The sequence below is a fragment of the Cherax quadricarinatus genome, chromosome 30 (assembly GCF_038502225.1).
Source record: "Cherax quadricarinatus isolate ZL_2023a chromosome 30, ASM3850222v1, whole genome shotgun sequence".
NCBI lineage: Eukaryota > Metazoa > Arthropoda > Malacostraca > Decapoda > Parastacidae > Cherax > Cherax quadricarinatus.
The window spans coordinates 23187176-23211867 of NC_091321.1; the positions used below are offsets into that span (position 1 = coordinate 23187176).

At 45.7% G+C, this 24692-nt stretch overlaps 1 protein-coding gene and 1 long non-coding RNA gene across 6 annotated transcripts in view; one reads left to right on the forward strand and one right to left on the reverse strand.

The window, feature by feature from the left end:
- Window positions 1-24692, forward strand: part of LOC128692507 (cyclic nucleotide-gated channel alpha-3) — a 1073829-nt gene that overhangs the window by 406789 nt on the left and 642348 nt on the right. The window lies entirely within an intron of this gene.
- LOC138853430 (uncharacterized) overlaps window positions 10856-24692 on the reverse strand; it is a 427485-nt gene continuing 413648 nt past the window's right edge. Inside the window, exon 3 of the long non-coding RNA XR_011392615.1 lies at window positions 10856-11645. This is a non-coding gene — a long non-coding RNA (uncharacterized lncRNA). The remainder of the gene's footprint in view (window positions 11646-24692) is intronic.

Genomic DNA, 24692 nt, shown 5'->3' on the forward strand with positions numbered 1-24692 from the left:
AAGTGTAGCCTTCAGCGTATATATCTAAGATATCAACCATTTTTGTTTTAGGGAATAAAGTTCTCGACGCTAATGCTTGGAGAGTTTCTGAAGTCAAAGTTGTATCGACTGCATCGCACTCACTAACTTAAGATTAAAGGAATATCTTCGTGAATAATGTTGTGCTCAATACCACAAGTCGCCCAGACAAGCCCAGATGCCCCCTTTTTTTAAACTGTATCCTATTCAATGAGAAACACATTTACGTGAGTTTACAGTGAATTATGGTTTTCCATTTTTTCACCGAAACTATTCCAGAACCCTAACTTAGCCTTGCTAAAATAACCGTAATATATTTCAGCTTGATCTTATCCAGATGTTCCAAGGTCAGCCTGAATCTATCTAGTTTTATTTAGTAGAGAAATATACAAATTTCGTGATGTTCAGATTGATTTCCGCAGACTTCGTGAAGTGAAGAATTTTCACTCAGGCAACACGATGTGTTACTGAGTAAGATAATGTGACAAGTTTAGTGGAACACACACACACACACACACACACACACACACACACACACACACACACACACACACACACACACACACACACACACACAATGTTAGGAAATACTTCTTCAGTCAGAGTTGTCAGGAAGTGGAATAGTCTAGCAAGTGATGTAGTGGAGGCAGGAACCACACACAGCTTTAAGACGAGGTATGACAAAGCTCAGGGAGCAGAGAGAAAAAGGACCTGGCAGCGATCAGTGAAAAGGCGGGGCCAGGAGCTGATTCTCCACCCCTGCAACCACAATTAGGTGAGTACACACACGCGCACACACACCTGTGTAGATACAGTGAGAGATACACCTGTGTAGATACAGTGAGATATACACCTGTGTAGATACAGTGATAGATACACCTGTATAGATACGGTGAGATACACCTGTATAGATACAGTGAAAGATACACCTGTATAGATACAGTGAAAGATACACCTGTATAGATACAGTGAGATACACCTGTGTAGATACAATGCTAGATCCATACCTATTTGTATACTATACATAATGATACTCACCTCTGTGGATATACATTGAGAGATGTATATCCACTGATACCTATGTGCATATACAATGAGACATACACACCTCTTTGTATATATATATATACACAGAAATATACACCTCTATTTATATACATTGAGAGATATACAATGCTCGATGTAAACGTTCTAAGACATATATATCAATCGTTGTAAATACACCGCACGATACCTTCATATACACCTGTCGGTATATATACCGCTTTGATTTAGCCGAAATGCGGCTTTAATAACTATTCGCATACGATTGGTTTAACCTTCCTAAGGGACTAACTAGTAAACAAAACTGCAAGGTTGGTTATAAATGCAATTTATCGACCGGAATGTTAATCCTAAGTGAATATCACTGGTGCTAGCAGCTGAAACTAGAAGCTTAGGTTAAAGTTACTAACACTAGTTGTGTCGGGTGACACTGGAGGCTTGCATGCTAACACCAGGGGTGACACTGGAGGCTTGCATGCTAACACCAGGGGTGACACTGGAGGCTTGCATGCTAACACCAGGGGTGACACTGGAGGCTTGCATGCTAACACCAGGGGTGACACTGGAGGCTTGCATGCTAACACCAGGGGTGACACTGGAGGCTTGCATGTTAACACCAGGTGCTGGCAACATCTGCGGGAGTGCTATTGTTGGTTTATTCGTCACGTAAAATGCAAAGTTCACTTGTAAACATCAGCGAATTGCGACATCCGACAGTGGGAACAGAAGTTTGTATTGGTGGTGCTGAGATCTGAGGAGCACTTGGACCTTTATGATCATTCAGCGCTCCTGGCTATAAAACAATACAACACACACAAGAACAACCAAGATAAAGTTAGCAAATAACAAAAGAAAAACAATAACAAATACAACACATCACAAAGGAATACTATTATACCGGTTAAAATAGTCAACATCAGTTAAAAATCCCATGAAATTGTTAATGTAATAAGAATCTGATAAAAGTTCCTAGAGGTCCCTACAGGCACCCCGGTAATTATAAACACCACGATAAAAGCTAAAAAAAAATAAACTAAATCGTGGGCAAACGTTTAAACGTGTTCCACAGTCAGCTAGACGCCACATACTACACAGAGGGGACCTGTAGCACCCTGCTAACGCATGGCTATGGGCGAAATGTTTGTGCCTGCTCCTCTGTTGGCAGAGAATCGTCTTAAAGTGGAGATTCCTTTTAACGAAGAAGGCCAAATACCCACGCCCTGCTTTAGCCTACATTGTCTACCAGGCCTACCACCTCCCACGGACCGGACATCTATGTGTGTGTGACTAGTGAAGTAGCTGTAAGGCCGGAAAAAGTGTTACAGTGCAAGTTGGTTGCAGCAGTCTTCGCCTCAGCAGTTGATCTTTCACTTCCCGGGACACCAACATAGCCCAGGCTAACAACAACTGGATCATTTGCAGCATAGGATGGACAGAAGCATACTGTGCAATGGCAGAGCACATTGGAAATTTGGGTATACAATAAACCGAGATCCAACTAATCCAGCTATCAGGAGGAGAGCAGCGAGAACTGCGTGGGCCTCCTCAGTGAATATGGACTTACCTGGTAACTGTGCACAACATGGATCATCACCCTTAATCACTGCAAGGCCACAATCACATTCCCTCAATGACCAGTCATTTTGGACTTTTATCTTCTAAGCATGTAGAAAATCGCACTGCTAGAAACTACACAAGGTCATGTCCAGGGCTCGGCACTCGAGATCCCACACATATTACCTACAAAGACATATCTCAAACAGAGAGAGAGAGAGAGAGAGAGAGAGAGAGACAACCTTTCTAACTGCAGATACATCGAGGTCACAATCCAGGAGAGAAGCCCACATTCCAACAGAAAACAGCACAAGCTGACATGAGCATAACACTCCTCATTCTCTTCCGGCAAAGACTGAATCATAAACTAGGCTGTCAGGTGTACACCGACATTAAAACAAGTAGCGCTGGTTAGCTCCTCATGACGGAGGTCCAGGGTAAGCTCAGCAGACCTAACACACAGGCTCTCAACAGGGGATGTACGTAATGAACCCATGTAAAGCCGTGTCCCTAGGTGAGGGACAGGATTTAGCACGCACAGCAGGAAAGAGCTTAAATCTGACAGCCACATTCTATGCACAAGGCCATATACAGGTATGTCTGCTGATCCTTTCCCCAGGTATTATAGGAGGGCACCTTAAGAAAGACTATCTCTCACAGAACATCAACTATGAGCTTCGTTATTTGAGTGGGCCACGTCAGGTCCAAAGCCTTCTCAAAAATGTCACCTGCTACTCAAAGAAGTTCCACAATATGAAAGCAGCCAGGAAGATTACATGTAAACTGATAGTAACCGATGGTAGAAACTTAAAATCTTATATGTAAACATAATTCATACATGTAAATTCATTAAATATGCAAATACAATACGAAATATCTAGGATGGACTGCTGTCAAGGAATAATAATGTAAACTTACGCAAGTAAACTGCAACGTAAAACCAAATTTGGAGCATTTTTAAGTGGAAGTATATATGACGAATATCCAGATGTTTAACTCCAGGTTCTTAACTAACTGGTTCTGGATTTGTTTAAGACTTGTAAAATTAAAGCACATTACAGTTGGTTCTCAGTTCTTTGCACATTGATTCCTGTCCATGTTCTGCAAGATGATATTCTTCACGCTTAAGGATGACTATCACAGAAGCTGTCACTGGTGGCTGTTTTTAGATGCTCAACATTCATTACCAGCAGTTACATATACTTTATGTCCTAAAGCCTATTAATGCTTGTTGTCATGTATGGACTTGGCCCCGCAACATTACATCCTCGTCCAGTATACAATCCTCTGAATGTGATGAAGATATTCAAACAATATGGCCGCAATGAAAATAAGTCACCTTCACTTATTTTGGGTTATCCAAAATAAGTTACACATGTTACTATGTATGATAAGTAATTTAAATTCGTGTAACTATACTTATGTATACCTGTACCTAAACAAACCCATGTACTTACTAAATATTTCGGCGACAATCTTGCTGCAAGTAGCAAGTTGATCAGAGATTTTCTCAGTTAGGGAGGGACTTATGTTTACACCTGTTCAGATAATGTCACGTGATCAACATTTCCATTAGAATCAAACCAAATAATAACGAGTGATCGATACTCCCACAGGAAAAAAAAAACTGCAAAATTTAGTAAAATAAAAATTATATCGATAGATAACATTATATTCAGGTGGACACATTCGCATAATTTTGGTTGACTCTCAAGGTTGTTGCTATTAAAAGAAAATCCCGGTAGGTGTTTAATAGCTTATAATTTTCTAATATTTTAATCCCCTCGGCTTCATGTCTGAAATTAATCTTAAAATATTTTTAAATGTTCTTATTAGAGAGATTAATATTCATATCGGGAGGGTAGCCTGGTGATGGTGGCTGTTAGTAACCTATTACTGAGCCGAGATACCTTGTACAAAATTGTTTGATACACTCGTAAAGAATGATGTTCGTCCTTTCAAGGATTTTGATTCTATCCCTTCAAGAAGTGACTACAAGGCTGACTGCATACTTTTCATTAAGACTGAACATTTCTGTTTATATGACAAACAGCCACAAGACCTTCTAACCAAACAAAAGCTTGACTGCCACTACATTCCTCACTGTTTACGTTGCAAATTGCTCCATAAATGTGCTTATCACAGTTCCTGCTATCTAGATAGGTTATACATCTACCTGGGCTTCTAACTGCATCCTAATGGTTCCAATCATGACCATAATTTTTAAAGGGGTGGACGGGTAAGCCAGTGCAAGGCCTCGGTCAGATGACTAAAAGCTCCAGCTGCGGGTCGTCATATGACAAAGACTCGCGTCAGGAAGCACTTGTCTTGTTTCCTGACAAACCTTACCTTCTAACTGCATTCCTAAGCTATTTAAATTGCCCCAGTGTTGTGAGGAGTGTCTTGTCTTCAAAGACACACACTCTCGACTTGTACTACAAATTCAGCCTACATCATCAACTCTTTTAGATCGTAAAAGGTGTTAAACACAGTCATGTTTCGCTCGCCAAGGGATTTATTAATATACAGAATATACGGAGATGAAGAGCGTGAAGATCAGGTCCTGCATGTGGGGGGAGGGGGTGCATGATGGTGCACCCTGCATGTGGGGGGAGGGGGTGCATGATGGTGCACCCTGCATGTGGGGGGAGGGGGGTGCATGATGGTGCACCCTGCATGTGGGGGGAGGGGGGTGCATGATGGTGCACCCTGCATGTGGGGGGAGGGGGGTGCATGATGGTGCACCCTGCATGTGGGGGGAGGGGGGTGCATGATGGTGCACCCTGCATGTGGGGGGAGGGGGTGCATGATGGTGCACCCTGCATGTGGGGGGAGAGGGGTGCATGATGGTGCACCCTGCATGTGGGGGGAGGGGGGTGCATGATGGTGCACCCTGCATGTGGGGGGAGGGGGGTGCATGATGGTGCACCCTGCATGTGGGGGGAGGGGGGTGCATGATGGTGCACCCTGTATGTGGGGGGAGGGGGGTGCATGATGGTGCACCCTGCATGTGGGGGGAGGGGGGTGCATGATGGTGCACCCTGCATGTGGGGGGAGGGGGGTGCATGATGGTGCACCCTGCATGTGGGTGGAGGGGGGTGCATGATGGTGCACCCTGCATGTGGGGGTAGGGGGGTGCATGATGGTGCACCCTGCATGTGGGGGAGGGGGTGCATGATGGTGCACCCTGCATGTGGGGGGAGGGGGGTGCATGATGGTGCACCCTGCATGTGGGGGGAGGGGGGTGCATGATGGTGCACCCTGCATGTGGGGGGAGGGGGGTGCATGATGGTGCACCCTGCATGTGGGGGCAGGGGGGTGCATGATGGTGCACCCTGCATGTGGGGGGCGGGGGGTGCATGATGGTGCACCCTGCATGTGGGGGGAGGGGGGTGCATGATGGTGCACCCTGCATGTGGGGGGAGGGGGGTGCATGATGGTGCACCCTGCATGTGGGAGGAGGGGGGTGCATGATGGTGCACCCTGCATGTGGGAGGAGGGGGGTGCATGATGGTGCACCCTGCATGTGGGGGGAGGGGGGTGCATGATGGTGCACCCTGCATGTGGGGGGAGGGGGATGCATGATGGTGCACCCTGCATGTGGGGGGAGGGGGGTGCATGATGGTGCACCCTGCATGTGGGGGAGGGGGGTGCATGATGGTGCACCCTGCATGTGGGGGGAGGGGGGTGCATGATGGTGCACCCTGCATGTGGGGGGAGGGGGGTGCATGATGGTGCACCCTGCATGTGGGGGAAGGGGGGTGCATGATGGTGCACCCTGCATGTGGGAGGAGGGGGGTGCATGATGGTGCACCCTGCATGTGGGGGAAGGGGGGTGCATGATGGTGCACCCTGCATGTGGGGGGAGGGGGGGGCATGATGGTGCACCCTGCATGGGGGGGAAGGGGGGTGCATGATGGTGCACCCTGCATGTGGGGGAGGGGGGTGCATGATGGTGCACCCTGCATGTGGGGGAGGGGGGTGCATGATAGTGCACCCTGCATGTGTGGGGAGGGGGGTGCATGATGGTGCACCCTGCCTGTGGGGGGAGGGGGTGCATGATGGTGCACCCTGCATGTGGGGGGAGGGGGGTGCATGATGGTGCACCCTGCATGTGGGGGAGGGGGTGCATGATGGTGCACCCTGCATGTGGGGGGAGGGGGGTGCATGATGGTGCACCCTGCATGTGGGGGGAGGGGGTGCATGATGGTGCACCCTGCATGTGGGGGGAGGGGGTGCATGATGGTGCACCCTGCATGTGGGGGGAGGGGGTGCATGATGGTGCACCCTACATGTGGGGGAGGGGGTGCATGATGGTGCACCCTGCATGTAAGGGAGGGGGGTGCATGATGTGCACCCTGCATGTGGGGGGAGGGGGGTGCATGATGGTGCACCCTGCATGTGGGGGGAGGGGGGTGCATGATGGTGCATCCTGCATGTGGGTGAGAGGGATACGTGATGCTGTACCCTGCATGTGGGTGAGAGGGATACGTGATGCTGTATCCTACATGTTGGTGAGAGGGATACGTGAAGGTGTATCCTACATGTGGGTGAGAGGGATACGTAATGCTGTATCCTACACGTGGGTGAGAGGGATACGTGATGCTGTATCTTACATGTGGATGAGAGGGATACGTGATGCTGTATCCTGCATGTGGGTGAGAGGGATACGTGATGCTGTATCCTGCATGTGGGTGAGAGGGATACGTGATGCTGTATCCTGCATGTGGGTGAGAGGGATACGTGATTCTTTATCCTACATGTGGGTGAGAGGGATACGTGATGCTGTATCCTACATGTGGGTGAGAGGGATACGTAATGCTGTATCCTACACGTGGGTGAGAGGGATACGTGATGGTGTATCCTACATGTGGGTGAGAGGGATACGTGATGGTGTATCCTGCATGTGGGTGAGAGGGATACGTGATTCTTTATCCTACATGTGGGTGAGAGGGATACGTGATGGTGTATCCTACATGTGGGTGAGAGGGATACGTAATGCTGTATCCTACACGTGGGTGAGAGGGATACGTGATGGTGTATCCGGGTTGGACAAGACGAACAGATACAAAACAGTGGATGTTGTGCAGCTCAGTTTCCCTTACGACTAATTTGGTATCTTTGAAATTCATGAGATGCTTGTGGGAGTTGTTTTTCCAAGTGCATAGTGCAGGCATTGTTTAGAATTTTAGATCGTCTCTTTGACATGCGCACTGGTGTTTCCTCGTCCATTTTCCCAAGCTGACGGAAGTCTTCCCACACACACACATGCAGTTTAGCATTCACAAGGATGGACGCCAGAACTGCTAACTGAATATGATAACTGGTCTCACCATGTTCGGATGAAAAAAGTCATAAATATTATACTTTGAAAAATGGGATACTTCCTTCTTTTCTCATTCACAAGTTATACAGATTTATCAGGAGGGCGTTCCGGGGGTCAACGCCCCCAAGACTCAGCTCTTGAAAAGAGTAAGTATTTTTTAGATGCATCCCTTTATGGTGGAATCGTATAGCAGGACATTTCTGCGTATTGTGTGCTACAGGGCATAACGTACAAGATTTTTAGCCAGCTATTATGAACACAGGTAATAATGGCCTGTTGACCTGGTCGTAATGGGTTGGAGCGAAATAAACACAGCAGTAGTATTTAACTCATATTTTCCTTCACCAAATATTTATATACAGATAGATACACTTAGTATAGGAGTTGGATATAAGTGTACCATACATCGTGCTTCAACCAGATAGAGGCAAGTCTGGCAAATGCTAACCACGAGTGATGCCACGTCGTCTCAGCACTTGGCGGGCTCGTCTGTGATTGGTCAATGAACCAAGGTACTGATTTAACGATGAGGCCCCTAAAGATCGTTAAACCCTTAGCACCCGGTTCGCTGGTTGGGAGGCAGCCTATATGGGAGTGTGTACATACGCCGAATAAAGTGTAACGTAACGTACTCTTTGCATGCGACACCAGGTACATAAAGGATTATTAAATTTACATACAATGGCCCTTTCAAGGTCACCCACTACGGTTAGGTTAGGTTTGTCAGGAAACAGGACAGGTGTTTCCTGATGAGGGTCTTAGTTATATGATGACCTGCAGCTGGAGCTTTTGGTCATCTGACCGAGGCCTTCCACTGAGTTTCCCGTCCACCTCTTTAAAAATTATGGTTATGATTATAGCCAATCATACTCACTACAGGGAGAGTCTCGGGAAAGAAGGAAAGGGGAGAGGGGGGAAGGAGAAGGGAATGAGTGGAAGGGGAGAAAGTTTGGAAAGTGTTATAGCTACGGATATATGATAACTGAACCGAGGTAATCATAAGCGACCTAAATACTCCCCTTATTTGTAGTAATTAATATCATTGGTTAAGCTCTTGTTCTGCAGAAAGCAAGCATTGTGTACGGCTGTGTCAGTGCTTCAGTGCTGTGTACGCCTGTGTCAGTGCTGTGTACGGCTGTGTCAGTGCTTCACTGCTGTGTACGCCTGTGTCAGTGCTGTGTACGGCTGTGTCAGTGCTGTGTACGGCTGTGTCAGTGCTTCAGTGCTGTGTACGCCTGTGTCAGTGCTGTGTACGGCTGTGTCAGTGCTGTGTACGGCTGTGTCAGTGCTGTGTACGGCTGTGTCAGTGCTTCAGTGCTGTGTACGCCTGTGTCAGTGCTGTGTACGGCTGTGTCAGTGCTTCAGTGCTGTGTACGCATGTGTCAGTGCTGTGTACGGCTGTGTCAGTGCTGTGTACGCCTGTGTCAGTGCTGTGTACGGCTGTGTCAGTGCTGTGTACGGCTGTGTCAGTGCTGTGTACGGCTGTGTCAGTGCTGTGTACGGCTGTGTCAGTGCTGTGTACGGCTGTGTCAGTGCTGTGTACGGCTGTGTCAGTGCTGTGTACGGCTGTGTCAGTGCTGTGTACGGCTGTGTCAGTGCTCATTACTTACAATAATGAAAATCGTATTAAATTCACTTAGTTTTATATTAGCAAATAACCATTACATGTTGATTTACAATATGTGTTGATTTACAACAGGTGTTGTAACGTGCTGATTTTCAACATATGTTGTAACATGTATTGATTTTCAGCGTGTGTTGTAACGTGTTGATTTTCAACATTTGTTGTTTTACACGTGTTGTAACGCGTCGATTTACATGTGTTGCAACGCGTCGATTTACAACATGTGATTTTCAACAAGTGGTGTGTGTTGTGCTGCTGGTGTGCGACAGGCTGTTGGTGATTTTGCTGTGTGTGGTGTGGCAGGCTGTTGATGGTTTTGTGTGTTGCGTGGCAGGCTGATGGTAGTTGTGTTGTGTTCCTGGTGTGTTGCAGGGCGATGGTGGTTGTGCTGTGTTGGTGTGTGGCAGGATGATGATGGCTGTGTTGTTTTGCTGATGTGGTTGTGTTGTGCTGCGTTGCTGGTTTCGCAGGCAGCTGGTAGTTGTGTTTTGTGTGGTGTGGCAGGCTGCTGGTGATTGTGTTGTGATGCTTTCCCGTGGCAGTGGTGTCGTGTTGTTAATGTGACCTCGTGGGCGGTGGTGGTGTGTCAGGCTGCTGATAGTGTTGTGTGGTTGGTGTTGCATCCTCCTTGTGATTGCGTTGTGTTGTGTTGTGTGGCAGACTGGTGGTCAGCCATCTCCCCCTCAGTGTAACTTTTCCTTGTACACGAGACACAGCAAGTTCAAGAGAGCGAAACACACATCTAACTAGTACCAGACAAGGATATCAGATATTAATTTCGACACCAATGAACACTGTAGTACTTACTAAAACATTTAGTGTCTTCTACTACTACCTCTTCCATTAATAAATTTTCGAGTCATGATTCACTGAACTCTAAAATGCTGAATATATCTTTTGCTCATAATGAATATCTCAGGATAGATTAGGTGAGAATAATAGTGTGCAAGGGTAACACAGACACAATCTTCTAAGCGAAGGTCTAAACAGTACTGGTGTAGTGGTGGACCTTACGTTATACTCACTTCCATCACTAAACTCAAGTCAGGGATCATTACTTCGTGGTTGTTATTGTTTTGTTTCTCGTGTAGTCTCTTGTTAATTACATACATATTTGGTTACGTTTCAAAAATCGTTATGGAAAAAAAAGAGCTAAATTTCAAGTTAAATTTATATATAAAAAATGCTAAAATAGCGCCACCACACAATTTGAAAAAAAAAGATGCTAAGGATCAGCAAAAAGCTTTGAATCTAGCACATAAAACACTAAGTTGGATGATCATTTATTGTCTACACCACACCACGTATGACAAGGGTCTCTCTGTTCTTCCTAATTGTCTCCAGCTGTCCTACACCTGTTAAGCAGGTCGTCTCTCCAATGATTCCTAACATCATTTCCAAAGCAGTGAGGCAGAAAATAGTGTTATTCCCATTACCAGTCATGATGTTTCCTAGTCTGCTAGCTATATCTACCCCAGCTCCAGGAAAACATGCCCTCCTCCAGCCCTTCCTATTTCTGTTACATAAAGCCCTGTCCATAAATCTTCTGCGAATCACCCACAACAAGAACGTTCTTACATTCACTAGCGATTTTCAATGCACCTTTCTCGATTGCCAAATCACATACCTTCAAGACTACAGTGAAGGAATTGGCAGTCTCGACAACAAGTTCTTCGACCTTCTTTACTTTTATGCAAACCAATTTGTATTTGCTATGGCTTATCTTCTCCCTTCCTCAGAAGATGAATCCTCTTGTTCTAAGAAGCTGTATCTCTTTCCTGACTTCCTCGAACCCCGCCATCAACTAAGATTACCTTCTTCAAAACTCAGAGAAGACATCTTAAAATAATCGAAATAGTGGAGAGATTTGGATGTGCTTTTAGTACGCTATGGATTAGCCTTCTCTAAGTCCTTTTCACCCTTATGACTTTTGCCATAACCTTCAAAATTTATGAATTTTCGAGAATCCAGTCAATATTTGTACTTACGAACGACTAGGGAGCACCGTCTTCTCAAGTCCAGAACTTGCACTGCTTCACGGCTTGCTTCCTCACCGCCCCCAAGGAGCCATCAGCCTCTCTGGGGAAGACAAAGACACACCATTAGCTGGAGGCACTATAATTTACTTCACGCTCCACAATAGGCCTCTAGAAATTATAAAAAAAAGCGAGCCTCTTTTTGGGATATATGAATAACAAAGGGATAACTCCTCAGTATCACTAGCAGAGAGAATCCACTAAGCAAACCTTTACTTTACACAAGTCAGTTCTTTACTGACATGAGTTAACTTACTACTGAAATGAGTCGGCTCACTACCTGTCCTGAATTAAACCTAGAATGAGAGGAGCCTATACTGAGAGGAACCTATGAGAGGAACCTACACTGAGAAAAACATACAAGTGTAGAGAAATATCTACACCGAGAGAAGCCTACACTGAGAGAAGTCTACACTGAGAGAAGTCTACACAGAGAAGTCTACACTGAGAGAAGTCTATACTAAGTCTATACTGAGAGAAGTCTACACAGAGAAGTCTACACTGAGAGAAGCCTACACTGAGAGAAGTCTACACTGAGAGAAGCCTACACTGAGAGAAGTCTATACTAAGTCTATACTGAGAGAAGTCTACACTGAGAGAAGTCTACACTGAGATAAGCCTACACTGAGATAAGTCTACACTGAGATAAGTCTACACTAAGTCTATACTAAGTCTATACTGAGAGAAGTCTATACTGAGAGAAGTCTACACTGAGAGAAGTCTACACTGAGAGAAGTCTACACTAAGTCTATACTAAGTCTATACTGAGAGAAGTCTATACTGAGATAAGTCTACACTGAGATAAGTCTACACTGAGATAAGTCTACACTGAGAGAAGTCTACACTGAGAGAAGTCTACACTGAGAGAAACCTACAGAGTCTACAGTGAGAAGAGCCTACACGGAGAGAATGTTACACTAAGAGGAGCCTACAACGACAGGAATCTACACCGAAAATGACTTACACTGAGAGGAAATTACACTAAGAAACACACTGAGAGGAACCTACACTGAGAGGAACCTACACTGAGAGGAACCTACACTGAGAGGAAGATGGTGCATTACAAGTGTCTATAGACACTGCCACTATGCACCTTGCCTTGCCAGCTGACTAATGACTTACCCTGTCAGCCAGACCTACCACTGTCAGCCAGACTCCCCCCTGGTAGCCACTCACCCCTGTCAGCCAGACCTACTACTGTCAGCCACTCACTAGTGTCACCAGACCTACCACTGTCAGCCAGACCTACTACTGTGAGGCAGACTCCCCACTGTCAGCCAGACCCACCACTGTCATCCCATCATCTAAATCATGTCATCCCATCATCTAAATCATGTCATCCTGTCATCTAAATCATGTCATCCCATCATCTAAATCATGTCATCCCATCATCTAAATCATGTCATCCTGTCATCTAAATCATGTCATCCCATCATCTAAATCATGTCATCCCATCATCTAAATCATGTCATCCCATCATCTAAATCATGTCATCCCATCATCTAAATCATGTCATCCCATCATCTAAATCATGTCATCCCATCATCTAAATCATGTCATCCCATCATCTAAATCATGTCATCCCATCATCTAAATCATGTCATCCCATCATCTAAATCATGTCATCCCATCATCTAAATCATGTCATCCCATCATCTAAATCATGTCATCCCATCATCTAAATCATGTCATCCTGTCATCTAAATCATGTCATCCCATCATCTAAATCATGTCATCCCATCATCTAAATCATGTCATCCCATCATCTAAATCATGTCATCCTGTCATCTAAATCATGTCATCCCATCATCTAAATCATGTCACCCCATCATTTAAATCATGTCATCCCATCATTTAAATCATGTCATCCTATCATCTAAATCATGTCATCCTATCATCTAAATCATGTCATCCTATCATCTAAATCATGTCATCCTATCATCTAAATCATGTCATCCCATCATCTAAATCATGTCATCCCATCCTTTAAATCATAGCATCCCATCATCTAATCATGTCATCCCGTCATTTAAATCATGTCATCCCATCATCTAAATCATGTCACCCCATCATTTAAATCATGTCATCCCATCATTTAAATCATGTCATCCCATCCTCTAAATCATGTCATCCCATCCTCTAAATCATGTCATCCCATCATCTAAATCATGTCATCCCATCATCTAAATCATGTCATCTTGTTCTCCAGATAATATAACATGAATAAACATGTGATGATCTGTTTCAACCTGCGCTTGGCGGTTCTCCTCTGGTAATGTTAAGTGTTGCCTGTATGAATTTTTGCATTTATTTTTGCGCTGTTATAACTAGTTAGCGTTTTCTTGTAGACGGCTATTTAACCTTATCAAGAGTATGGTAAGGGTGCAGCAGCAAAGGTACCATCAGCCACTGCTGAGATAACCAGGGCCTTGTTGCAGTTAGTCTGCCATACAATTGTAAGTCACTCCCTTACCCCGGTAAATGACTCCCACACGTTAGTAACTCACTGTAACACCCCTACAACTCTGCAACACCCCTGCAACTCACTGCAATACCCCTGCAACACCCCTACAGATCTCTGCAATACCCCTGTGGCTCAATGCATCATCCCTACAACTCACTGCAATACCCCTGCAACAAACTGCAATACCCCTGCAAGTGCAACACCCCTGCAACTGTAATACCCCTGCAGCTCATTGCATCACCCCTACAACTCACTGCAACACCCATAAAATTCATTGCATCACCCCTACAACTCACTCCAGCACCCCTACAACTCACCTCAGCACCCCTACAACTCACTCCAGCACCCCTACAACTCACCTCAGCACCCCTACAACTCACCCCAACAACCCTACATTTACGGGGCTCAGGATTCCTTGAAGGACACACCAGATATTGACCGTTTTTTAATATATCCTAATTTTTAAAGGGGTGGACCGTCAAGCCAGTGGAAGGTCTTTGTCAGACGATAAGCAAAAGCTCCAGTGACTGGCCATCACATGACAGACCCGCGTCAGGGAACACTTGTCCTGTTTCCTGGCGAATCTTGCCTAACCATTGACAGTTTCCCCTGCCTGCTGTCGAGGCTTTACCAGGTGATACTTGCTGAGGTACTCAACCACCTCGTCCTCAACCTGTCCACCAGAAATTGCAATATTATTTGATGCGCTCTCTGTACCTTCGCCTGCCATCTCAAGATTCATTTTTTTCCTTTTTCGTTAATTACGTTTCCAATCATATTCCTTTTTTTTACTTAAAACATTTTCTATTATATTTTTTATACCCGAATCTTGCTACGAAGCATTTATTGAAGACTTATCACCAAAATTATTTACAGTTGAGTGTATATCAGTGTTTGTGTGGCTATTCTGATGAGATGATCACTGACACAAGTACAGTCTGTGACTGTGTGAAGTACTTCAGAGGGGAAAATATTCCTCTACCACAATCTCACAACCCACCCACCCACCCCACTCTCACAACCCACCCACCCACCCCACTCTCACAACCCAGAAACCACCACTCTCCTTAATCTATACTTCCACCCAGTAAGGCCAAATTTAATATCCCTTTTGACCTTATCAACAGCTTTGATCAGCTAGGTTGTTGCAGCTGACCACCAAGTTCTAATTACCTCTAGTACTGTTCAGTCATGGTGTTCCACTAACAGTGTTCTAGATATTGTTCAGTCATGGTGTTCCACTAACAGTGTTCTAGATATTGTTCAGTCATGGTGTTCCACTAACAGTGTTCTAGATATTGTTCAGTCATGGTGTTCCACTAACAGTGTTCTAGATATTGTTCAGTCATGGTGTTCCACTAACAGTGTTCTAGATATTGTTCAGTCATGGTGTTCCACTAACAGTGTTCTAGACATTGTTCAGTCATGGTGTTCCACTAACAGTGTTCTAGATATTGTTCAGTCATGGTGTTCCACTAACAGTGTTCTAGACATTGTTCAGTCATGGTGTTCCACTAACAGTGTTCTAGATATTGTTCAGTCATGGTGTTCCACTAACAGTGTTCTAGATATTGTTCAGTCATGGTGTTCCACTAACAGTGTTCTAGATATTGTTCAGTCATGGTGTTCCACTAACAGTGTTCTAGACATTGTTCAGTCATGGTGTTCCACTAACAGTGTTCTAGATATTGTTCAGTCATGGTGTTCCACTAACAGTGTTCTAGATATTGTTCAGTCATGGTGTTCCACTAACAGTGTTCTAGATATTGTTCAGTCATGGTGTTCCACTAACAGTGTTCTAGACATTGTTCAGTCATGGTGTTCCACTAACAGTGTTCTAGATATTGTTCAGTCATGGTGTTCCACTAACAGTGTAATACGTGTAGTAATACGTAAAATAAGACGTGTGTGTAAGAACAGTTTAATGGGGAAATTTTACACCATAAATGTCTTCAGTGTTACAGAATTAACCACAAGCAGTTTGTATAGTGACAGAGGCGAGGTAAAGAGCAGTGACCCGGTGTAGGTGGTGCAGTGACCCGGTGCAGGTGGTGCAGTGATCCGGTGTAGGTGGTGCAGTGACCCGGTGTAGGTGCAGTGACCCGGTGCAGGTGGTACAGTGACCCGGTGTAGGTGGTGCAGTGACCCGGTGCAGATGGTGCAGTGATCCGGTGTAGGTGGTGCAGTGACCCGGTGTAGGTGGTGCAGTGACCCGGTGCAGGTGGTGCAGTGACCCGGTGCAGGTGGTGCAGTGACCCGGTGTAGGTGGTGCAGTGACCCGGTGCAGGTGGTGCAGTGACCCGGTGTAGGTGGTGCAGTGACCCAGTGCTGTTGCAGTGACCCGGTGCAGGTGGTGCAGTGACCCGGTGCAGGTGGTGCAGTGACCCAGTGCTGTTGCAGTGATCCGGTGTAGGTGGTGCAGTGCCCCAGTGCAGGTGGTGCAGTGACCCGGTGCAGGTGGTACAGTGACCCGGTGCAGGTGGTACAGTGACCCGGTGTAGGTGATGCAGTGACCCGGTGCAGGTGGTGCAGTGACCCGGTGTAGGTGGTGCAGTGACCCGGCGCTGGTGGTGCAGTAACCCGGTGCTGGTGGTGCAGTAACCTGGTGCAAGTGGTGCAGTGACCCGGTGCAGGTGGTGAAGTGACCCGGTGCTGGTGGTGCAGTGACCCGGTGTTGGTGGTGCAGTAACCTGGTGCAGGTGGTACAGTGACTCGATGTAGGTGGTGCAGTGACACGGTAGAGGTGGTGCAGTAACCTGGTGCAGGTGGTGCAGTGACCATGTGCAGGTGGTGTAGTGACTCGGTGCTGGTGGTGCAGTGACCCGGTGCAGGTGGTGCAGTAACCCGGTGCAGGTGGTGCAGTAACCCGGTGCAGGTGGTGCAGTGACCCGGTGCAGGTGGTGCAGTAACCTGGTGCTGGTGGTGCAGTGACCCGGTGCTGGTGGTGCAGTAACCCGGTGCAAGTGGTGCAGTAACCCGGTGCAAGTGTAGTGACCCGGTGCAGGTGGTGCAGTGACCCGGTGCAGGTGGTGCAGTGACCCGGTGCTGGTGGTGCAGTAACCCGGTGCTGGTGGTGCAGTAACCCGGTGCAGGTGGTGCAGTAACCCGGTGCAGGTGCAGTGACCCTGTGCAGGTGCAGTAACCCGGTGCAGGTGGTGCAGTAACCTGGTGCAGGTGGTGCAGCGACCCGGTGTAGGTGGTTCAGTGACCCGTTGCAGGTGGTGCAGTAACCTGGTGCAGGTGGTGCAGTGACCCGGTGCTGGTGGTGCAGTGACCCGGTGCAGGTGGTGCAGTGACCCGCTGCAGGTGGTGCAGTGACCCGGTGCTGGTGGTGCAGTAACCTGGTGCAGGTGGTACAGTGACCCGATGTAGGTGGTGCAGTGACACGGTGCAGGTGGTGCAGTAACCTGGTGCAGGTGGTGCAGTGACCCGGTGTAAATAGTGCAGTGACACGGTGCAGGTGGTGCAGTGACCCGGTGCTGGTGGTGCAGTGACCCGGTGTAGGTGGTGCAGTGACCCGGTGCAGGTGGTACAGTGACCAGCACTGTTGTGAGGCAGGTGGTACAGTGACCAGCACAGTTGTGAGGCAGGTGGTACAGTGACCAGCACAGTTGTGCGGCAGGTGGTACAGTGACCAGCACAGTTGTGCGGCATGTGGCACAGTGACCAGCACAGTTGTGCGGCAGGTGGTATAGTGACCAGCACAGTTGTGAGGCAGGTGGTACAGTGACCAGCACAGCTGTGCGGCAGGTGGTACAGTGACCAGCACAGCTGTGCGGCAGGTGGTACAGTGACCAGCACAGCTGTGCGGCAGGTGGTACAGTGACCAGCACAGTTGTGCGGCAGGTGGTATAGTGACCAGCACAGTTGTGAGGCAGGTGGTACAGTGACCAGCACAGTTGTGCGGCAGGTGGTACAGTGACCAGCACAGTTGTGCGGCAGGTGGTACAGTGACCAGCACAGTTGTGCGGCAGGTGGTACATTGACCAGCACAGTTGTGCGGCAGGTGGTACAGTGACCAGAACAGTTGTGCGGCAGGTGGTACAATGACCAGCACAGTTGTGCGACAGGTGGTACAGTGACCAGCACAGTTGTGCGACAGGTGGTACAATGACCAGCACAGTTGTGCGACAGGTGGTACAGTGACCAGAACAGTTGTGCGACAGGTGGTACAGTGACCAGCACAGTTGTGCGACAGGTGGTACAATGACCAGCACAGTTGTGCGACAGGTGGTACAGTGACCAGCACAGTTGTGCGACAGGTGGTACAGTGACCAGCACAGTTGTGCGACAGGTGGTACAGTGACCAGCACAGCTGTGATCGGTTATTGGTTATAAGTTATCAATGAGCAACAGTCCCAGTAGATTGTGAGGGAAGAGTGAGTGCACTCACACTGAGTAAATATATGAGGCGAGAGTGAATGAGTGTGCTCACGTGGAGTAAATACCCACACACTTCCAGTCAATTCTGAGAGTGCCCAGGGAGCCCAAATTTGATAGAAATGGGCCAAAAAGTGTTTGAGAGGCACTTAGGAAAATGACCAAGAAACCCTTCCTCAACCCCCGTCCAATAAACCTCACCATTTCCAACTATTCAACCTCCCCAACTACCATGCGACCCGTGGCCTGGTAGGCAAAGTTGTCGCTTCACAAGCGGAGTGTCCGGGTTCGACTCCTGGCCAAGGTAGAAACATTGGGTGTGTTTTTTTACACCTGTCGTTCCTGTTCACCGATCAGTAAAATGTGTACCTGGGTGTTAGGAGACTGGTGTGGGTTGCATTCTGGGACAAAATTGACCTAATTTGCCCGAAATGCTCTGCATAACAAGGGGCTTTCTGTATAGTAGCATGTCACTGATGTCAGCTAGGACTGTATACCTTGTAAATGTACGTGTTGAAATCAAGATATTCCAACAACCTTCATTATGTAAAGTAATTCTACCAACTTTATTACAACCTTCATTATCATCCATACCACAACCATCCCCACCCTCTACCAACACCACTCTCACCATCACAGCCTTCACGCACCACTACCACCATCCCCACCATCCACTCAAGCGACCCCTCACCACACACTCTTATATCCCACCCCACAATGTTATTTACACTACTAGCAACATAATGCACACAGTGTTACACTGCCCAGAATTGCAATCCTTCCCGGTGTGTTACATAACACACACAATGCACAGTGTTACCTATACTACCCACCACACAGTATCACCCACATAACATACCAACAGTGTAACACCACCCATATGATTCACCTCTGTATTAGTACCATTAGATACAAGACTTCTCAATGATAATTTGACAAGGATGACGGACTTATGGACACGGCAGGACCAGCCATCGAAGACACACGTTTTGCTTTATTAAATCATGCCATGAAAAAGTTCTACACATGGCGAAACGTGATTCGATAAGCTCTACACACAGAACAAAACATGCAAATCAATGGTTGAAAGAAATATAAGAGCATTATAAACAATAGTACTGATTATAATTTAAATATAAATCCAGGATTATATAAACTAGATTCATTCATACTATTTAACATCTATGATGATTATAAGTTGTGTTGACAAACAAATTAACCTTTACCTGTCATGTCATTCAACCTGACAAAAAGTTGAGAACAACAGAGATGTACTGTAGTACACCTACTGCTCATTGTACACCTATACTCATTGTGTGAAGTAACAAACACTCCAGTGACTGTTCATGTAAGGTAACCCGTGTTATAAATATATAATGAAACGAAAGCCTGTAATTGTTTTACATGATGGTAGGATTGCTGGTGTTCATTTTTCTTTCTCATAAACATGCAAGATTTCAGGTACGTCTTGCTACTTCTACTTACACTTAGGTCACACTACACATACATGTACAAGCATATATATATATATACACATCTCTCTGGGTTTTCTTCTATTTTCTTTCTAGTTCTTGTTCTTGTTTATTTCCTCTTACCTCCATGGGGAAGTGGAACAGAATTCTTCCTCCGTAAGCTATGCGTCTTGTAAGAGGCGACTAAAATGCCGGGAGCAAGGGGTTAGTAACCCCTTCTCCTGTATAAATTACTAAATTTAAAAAGAGAAACTTTTGTTTTTCTTTTTGGGCCACCCCGTCTCGGTGGGATACGGCCGGTTTGTTGAAAGAATATACATATATATATATATATATATATATATATATATATATATATATATATATATATATATATATATATATATATATATATATATATATATATATAAATTTTTAAACATTATCTCTCAGTCCACAGCAGGATTCGAACCTGCACATTTTGCATCAGGGTGCGCAACCAGGAGGATTCGATCCCACGTATTCAGGTCTCCATGAGTTTAACTAGTTCCTAAGCTGGCGCCTTAAACCACTCAGTGACAGATTTCCAATAACGTTAGGTAGTCTGTTTGACTGCTACTCATGTTTCTTCTAACGCGGGACACACCAGTGAGTCTCAGGCAGGAGCTCAGGCTTTTTCATTTTCCTTCTGCATGTTCTGGCCTCACAACCGTTATAGTACTCGATGCATCTCGCAGAAACATGCGAAAGTATATTCAAAGAAATATCGCAGCCAATAGGATTCGAACCCACGTCAGCAGCTTTAATGTTTGCTAGAAAATATTCTCGTTAAAATATTACAACATCCACTGCTCTCTTTTATTTCGTTATTGGTGATTAATTATATCTAATTATGGGTTAATATACATTAACTTACCCTAGCCAAGAACAACTAATACCGTAGGCAGTGCTGAAGTCTTCTTGTGACTGGAAAAACACTGCTTAAAACCTAATTTAATTTTCCTGATATGTGAACGTATATTCTGCGTTTTCTTGAAATCTGCCATTGTCTTTCCAGTCTCTTTTTACACTCCTGAAAATTCTTCGACTACCTCAAGTCCTTCTCTTTACATAGTTATAGTTTGTAGTGGGAGGCGAGAACAACAAAACAAAGCTCTTTCATGCACCTCGGGAACTATCACATGCAGACATACTGACGAGAATTGTGTGTGCATGATAACGAGAATTGGAGAAACGTTATGGTGATACCGACAACATGTGGAAAAAGACACTCATGTACAGTTCACAACATTTATTAAAGGAAAGTTTTAGCCACAATTGGCTTCTTCAGTCCTAATGTTGAGGTAACTAAGAAAACGAGTATATATAGTGGCAGGAGCCAGGTGGAGTGTCACGTTCGGGGGGGAAGGGGCGGCGGCGGAACTAATGTAGTGAGACGGGTTGGGTTAGAGAAGGACCTGTCAACATCATGTTACAGTAGTCTTCAGAATGGGTAATATCCTGTTGATTAGCAATTTTGAGATACTGTAACTACCGGACAATTAGGGCAGCTTCTATGCAATTTCGCCGTCTTATAAATGTCCTAAACTGTATGTCTTTTTCCACATAACGAGAATTGCTTCATCCTAAATATGGGTTTTTGGGTTTACTCAAGGAATATATTGTCCTGCTAACTATGTAGAAAGAACAATGCGAGACCAGCGTACAAAACTTATACTTAAGTACAAATCATGTACCAAGGTACCAAAATACTGGGGTACAAAAGTGATACCAGGGTACAACACAGTTATAATAAACTTTTGTTAACCCCATTACATTGTAGATACCACGCGCAGTGCCCAGTGAGACTCGTGGAACTCCGTGTTCACCAAGAACAACAAACTTGTGTGCTCTACGTATGCTGTGGAGGGAGAGCCTAGACACCGGGGTCATCCCACAGTCACTAAAAAATAACGGATATAGCCCCACTCCACAAACGTGGCAGTAAAGCAACAACAAAGAATTATAGACCGACAGCTCTAACGTCCCACATCACAAAAATCTTTGAAGGGGTTCTAAGAAACAAGATCGCCAATCACTACAGTGAAAGGTTCAGTTTCACAAGGTACAGTACTCGCCCCCATCATTTTTCATCGTCATATCCAACACAGACAGGTACATAAACGATAGCATTTTGTCTTCCTTGCAGACGATACTAGAATTTGCACGAGTGTGTGTCGTCAACTGAGGACACTGTTACTCTTCAAGTGGATATAAACCAAATCTTTCAAAGGTCCGTAAAAAACAACATGATGCAAAGTGATCGAAAATTCCAGCTAGTGTGTTAAGAAAAATTTGAGTATAAAACAAATTCTAACCACACAAAGCGAAAAACTAATGTGAAAAACAGTGATTATGTCAGAGGATATCATTTTCAAGGACCACAACACCGTCATTATTGCAACTGTGAGGAAAATGATAGGATGGATAATGAGAACCTTCAAAATACGGGATACCAACCCAGTGATGATTTTCTTTGAACCACTTGTTCTATCTAGGCTGGAATACTGCTGTACACTAACAGGAATACTGCTGTACACTAACAGGAATACTGCTGTACACTAACAGGAATACTGCTATACACTAACAGGAATACTGCTGTACACTAACGGCCCCGTAAAAGGTAGGCAAAACTGCAGATCTGAAGAATATGCAGAAGACCTTCATTGTACGTATTAAGTTCAGTAAAACGCCTCAATTACCGGGAACGTTTGAAGTCCCTAGACTTGTACTCCCCAGAGCGCAGGCAAGAAAAGTACATCATAACGTACACCTGGAAAATCCTAGAGGGACTGAGTCCTAAATCAGCATACAGAAAACACTCCCTATGAAAGCAAAAGGAAAAAAAAAAGGCTCGACAACGGTGCAACATCCCCCAGTAAAAGTATGGGTGCTGCGAGTACACAGAGTAAACACAATAAGTGTTAGGGGCCCAAGGCTGTTCAACAGCCTCCCATTATATATAAGGGGGTTTACCAATAGGCCCCTATTTGTATTACAGTGGGAAATGGATAGATACCTAAAGTCAATGCCTGAGCAACCAAGTTGTGTGTACCTAGCAGTAACAGCCTGGCTGATCAGGCCCTGATTCATCGTGAGGCCTGTACATGGACAGGGCCACGGGGGCGTTGACCCCCGGCTCCCCTTCCAGGTAGACTCCACGTAAGGTATAAAACTTACCAGGATACAAAACTGGTACCAAGGTAAAAGAAAAATGTTACCAGGGTAAAAATCTGGTACGGGGTTTCAAAACTGGTACCAGGTTAAAAAAGATGGTAACAGCTTACAAAGCTGCTACCAGGTGACAAAGCTTGTACAGCTGGTACCAGGTGACAAAGCTTGTACAGCTGGTACCAGGTGACAAAACTTGTACAGCTGGTATCAGGCGACAAAGCTTGTACAGCTGGTACCAGGTGACAAAGCTTGTACAGCTGGTACCAGGTGACAAAGCTTGTACAGCTGGTACCAGGTGACAAAGCTTGTACAGCTGGTACCAGGTGACAAAGCTTGTACAGCTGATACCAGGGTACAAAGCTGTTAAAAAGTTTACACCCGGTAACATTATATACAAAAAAGTCTCTGGAGAAGAGTTATCTATCACAATTTGTTTCTAGTTTCTGGCGAAATTTATCATGTAATCACTGACACAAAATCCATTTTTAGTATCAGTGGGTATTTAAATTGAGTTGGGTCCACTAACATGTCCTTTACGAGTCACACAAAAAAATGCACATTTCCGCATATTCTGAAATTTATGTTGTCATTTTGTGTCAAAAGCGTGTCAAGCTAGTTAGCTCCTCTGAGTGATACTTGTCAGGGCGAGTGACACGTGATACATCATGGTGCTGTCATAGATCTGGGTGTCAATAATGCTGCAACACCTACATCACCACTCTCTCTCACTCTCACTTTCTGTCTCTCACTTTTTGTCTCTTTTACTTCCACTTTCTGTCTCAATACTATGCTCGCAAAACACTATCATCATCCTCACTACTACTGTTATAACGACAGCCACCACCTACCACCATTATCCCTACCATAATGACAACCAGACATCACCACCAGCATTCACACTACATCCATGTTAAACACCCACCATCACCACCAACACTACCACACCAACCATCTAGCACCACCACCACCGTCCCGAACACTGCCTAACAGGAAGGGAAAAGTAGTGGGGAGTAGAAGGCCTCGTCACGACCACTACTATTATTACTACCACCATCACAATACTGGATGGTTGCCTGGAGTGTTCAAGGACATGGACAATAGGAGCCACGGCTTTGGGCAAACTTTCAAATGGGTGAGCAGGTTAAGAAGTGAGCCACCAGCCGACCTGAGATCCTCTGCTGGTAGTCAGTGACTACACACACGACCAAAAGATGACTTGAGAAGCCCTACTGATACTAAGTATCTACATGCACGACCACATAGCCCCTACTTGTCAACGACTACACACGACCACAAGACGACCCAAGAGCCCATACTGGTAGTGGCCACACACGACTGCCTGACGACCTGAGAGCCCCTACTGGTCGTCAATGACCCCATACACAACCACAAGACGACTTGAGAGTCGCTGATGGTCGTCAGTGACTAAACAAACACACACACACACACACACAACATTGAGCTCAGCCAATGACTGACATTCACAATATGAACCTAGAATGAGAGAAGCAACACAAAGGATCGAATCCGATTAAATCTCATTCCACAGGCATTGCATGATCCACTAGGGTTTAGTGCTCAA